Source organism: Pteropus alecto, unplaced genomic scaffold (assembly GCF_000325575.1).
Source record: "Pteropus alecto unplaced genomic scaffold, ASM32557v1 scaffold94, whole genome shotgun sequence".
Taxonomy (NCBI): Eukaryota; Metazoa; Chordata; class Mammalia; order Chiroptera; family Pteropodidae; genus Pteropus; species Pteropus alecto.
Genome location: NW_006437736.1, coordinates 14,097,142 through 14,100,673, shown reverse-complemented (window position 1 = coordinate 14,100,673; position 3,532 = coordinate 14,097,142). Strand labels below are relative to the sequence as shown.

At 40.8% G+C, this 3,532-nt stretch overlaps 1 protein-coding gene across 1 annotated transcript in view; it reads right to left on the bottom strand.

The window, feature by feature from the left end:
* SLC2A3 (solute carrier family 2 member 3) overlaps positions 1 to 488 on the bottom strand; it is a 27,550-nt gene extending 27,062 nt beyond the window's left edge. Inside the window, exon 1 of the mRNA XM_025048756.1 lies at positions 355 to 488. The gene's annotated coding sequence lies outside the window, so the exon portion shown is untranslated. The remainder of the gene's footprint in view (positions 1 to 354) is intronic.
* Positions 489 to 3,532: the final 3,044 nt, after the last annotated feature.

The following is a 3,532-nucleotide window of genomic DNA, read 5'->3' as shown; positions in this document are numbered from 1 at the left end:
CTCTTCCACTCCCAGTCTTGCTGAGTCTTTCTCAGCCTCTTGAGCTCGAAATCGCTTTTCTCAGTCCTGCTCTATCCACCCCTTCCCCTATTTGAGCTTTCTCCCTCTTTTTTGCACATTCCGCCATCCAGTTTCCACGTCCCTTCTTTCCCTTGTCTTGCACTCCACTCAGTCTTTTTCTCATAAGCCCTCCCAACCCTTTTCCGCTTTCATTCCTTTTCCTTATGCATCTCTCCCTCCTTGGCTAACACTGGCCCAAGGAAGAGACCGAGAGCAGATTACGAAGGAAAAATTGTGTGCACGTGAGAACGTGGGGTCGGGACCAAGCTGAGGGAATTCAGCCTGCTGGCTCACCGCTTCCGCCGCCGCGGATTCCTAGGTCGGGGCGGAGACAGGACGCGAGCGCGCCGAAGACGCCGTGCCACCCGGCACGTCCTCGACAGTGACGGAAAGACATTACTCATGCGCCCAGCCGGCTTTCCGCCTAGCCGCCCGCTCGCCTTCCCTGGGGGCAGATGCTGAGGTGAGCAAGCAGAAGCCCCCACCCGATTGGCCAGAGAAAGTCGCAATTTCCAAGAATCCGAGGCATCTATCTCTACGAGATGCAAAAGGTCATACAAGGGTTTTGCCTCAAGGGCAGATGTTTTTGTTCTGGGCAACTAAGACTGAAATATCCCTTTTAGCACCACTCTGCGATGTCAGTCTGCACCCCCACTCCTACCCTGCCTGTTTAGCCGCAGATTTTGCCTTCTCTTCTCCCCTCTTTTCTTTCCCATGTACATTCCATATTTCACACTTCTGTATGGCCTCGGATCTTTACAAAATCTTCTCTCTCTTTATGCTCCGGCAGCACCCCGATTCTATTTTTTAAAGTCTTTTTATTTTTGTATAAAATATATACAATAAAATTCATACATTGTGTGGACAGGTCGATGACTTGACAGGTAGACATCCCGGTGCCACCACTGCATCTTCTCAGAAAGTTCTGTCGACACTCTGATTCTTGCTGATGTTACTGTCATTTTTCAATCACACTTTATAGTTTTAGTCTCTTTTTCATATTAGCAACTCTTTACTAAGTACGTTCTATGAAACAAATATTGATGTTAAAGAAACATAAGAAACGAGAGCCGCTCAGTTTAAAGAGAAGGAACATAAATGCGACTGGCTTTCTGCTCTCCCTCTGCTTACATATTTCTGATAATTCCACCTTTGTAGTCCCTCATACTACTTGGTCGGCTGACTAATTTTTCCTGAGAAAGACATGCTTTGTTTTGTTTTCCTCAAGGAGGCTGAGGGTGAATGGTAGACCCAGAATAGCCTCCATGGAGAAAGCTGGATAAGAAAGTAACTCAAACAGAGCCCAAGTTCCTGGAGGCCTGGGGAGGGGCATGTCCCAACCAGCATGTGAATGTGGCAGGCACTGTTTCAAAAAACAAACAGGTCAAAGTCTGAGAATGCAGCTGTAAAGGCTACTGAAAGGCTCCTTGGGCAGAGGGACAGGATGTTGAGCCTCTGGAAAAGACTCACAAGAAAAAAATGTCAGCATGGACCACTGCGTTTAATGACACACATTAAGAAAAGAGGGCACAATGCAATATATATATATGCCTTCTGCTAAATTGTACACCTGAAATTTACTGGATTTTGTTAACCAATGTCACCATAATAATAATAAAACAAAGATGGGAAAGAAGAAAATTTGAAGGTCCCCTCCCTTCGCCCAAAGGTATGTGTATGTTGGGGAGGGGTATGTGAAAAATTAATCTAAGAATGAGGACACGAAGATGAAAACTAAGAAAAAAAGGAAGAAAAAAGAGATTTGTTGCAATGTGCTGTAAACCTAGCCCTCTTCCTGAACCAGTGACACAGGGTTTCCATTTCCCCTGACAGTCACATGTTGCTCAAGTCTAGAAACCCAAATATCTATCTGACCGACTTTGAATGAGGGGATAACTTCTAGATCTGCATATCAGATGCTCAAATTACAAAATTGAGCCTCTTCAGTAGTACTGAAATTGAAACATTTCAAAAAAAAAATTTACTAGTGGTGTTAGAACTCAGGGTGAGTTCTTTCTTTCTTTTATTTATGTTTTTTTTTTTTTTTTACTAAAGTATAATATACATATAGTAAAGTATTTACATCTGTATCCACCTGTATAACCACTACCCAGATAAGATCTAGATTCTAGAACACTTCTAGCTCCCCAAGGTTTTCTTGTGCCTATTCCAGTCTCTAGTCTCTCTCTCCAGAGGTAACCGCTATACTGACTTCTATCACCATTAATTAATTTTATTGTTCTTATCGATATATAAATGGAATCACACAGTATGTACTCTTACATGCTAGGATTTTTTTTTTTTCCACTCAACAGAGTGTCTATGAGTATTATGTCATATATATCAGTAGTTCATTCCTTGTTATTGCTGAATAGTACTCATCTATGGATGTGCCAAATTTTATCCATTGTTTTGTTGATGCACACATTATTGTTTCTGGTTTTGAGTTATTATAAACATTCTTGTCATTCACAATATGTATGAATTCTTTTCTCAGGTATATATAGTTGGGAATGAGATTGCTAGGTTGTTATTTTTTGGCAATATATAATAAATTCTAAAGAAAAACAAGTGTCTTTGTCTTAATACGTGTATGGTATTTTTAAAAAGCTTTTATATACATTGTTTCAATTAATCTTCAAACATTTTTATAAAGTAAATAGAATACTATCTCCATTTTACAGATATAGAAATTAAAAGAGCATTTAAATGCCCAATTTAAAGCCATAATAATAATCTGTGAATTAGGGCTAGAAATCACAATTTCTGATTTCTAGTCGAGTTCATTTTTCCTTTTGTATTCCTCGTAATTCACTGGCCCCATGAGAATAGAGTTGTCACTCTAATATCTGGTTTGCCTTGGACTGTCCCAGTTTTAGCACTGAAAGGCCCTGGGCAAACTGGAATGATTGTTTACTCTACAGAACAAAGAAAGGAGACAAGTGGATATTGGGGCTTGCAAATGGCTAGAGAAAAACAAAGCCGGCTTGATTTAGCTCATTCATGCTCTTCCATTTCCAAAGAAAAAGATATTTTAAATCAAATAACAATGGACCATCCACATATTTGTGTACTGTGTATGTTAACTATATTCCTTGACTTTGGAAATCCTCTAGGCTAGTGCTACGCGAACTGTGTGGTTCATGAACCAGCAGCATCAGCATCTCCAGGGAGCCTGCTAGAGATGCAAATTCCCTTTTTGTCCAACATTTTGGAAGGCAGGGGTAGCAGCTGCTCTCCAAACTTCTCTGTGTCGCCCAAGGACGACAAGAAGAAAGATGAGGGGAAGTTGGCCAAGAAATACAAAGACCCAGTTATGAAATCTTGGCATTAGACCTAAAAAATAGTGGTCCAAAGGCAAAGTTTGAGACAAGCTCAATAATCTTTGACAAAGTAACATACAACGAACTCTGTAAGGAAGTTACTAGCTTTGAGTTTATAGCTCCAGCTATTGTCTCTGAGAGACTGAGGA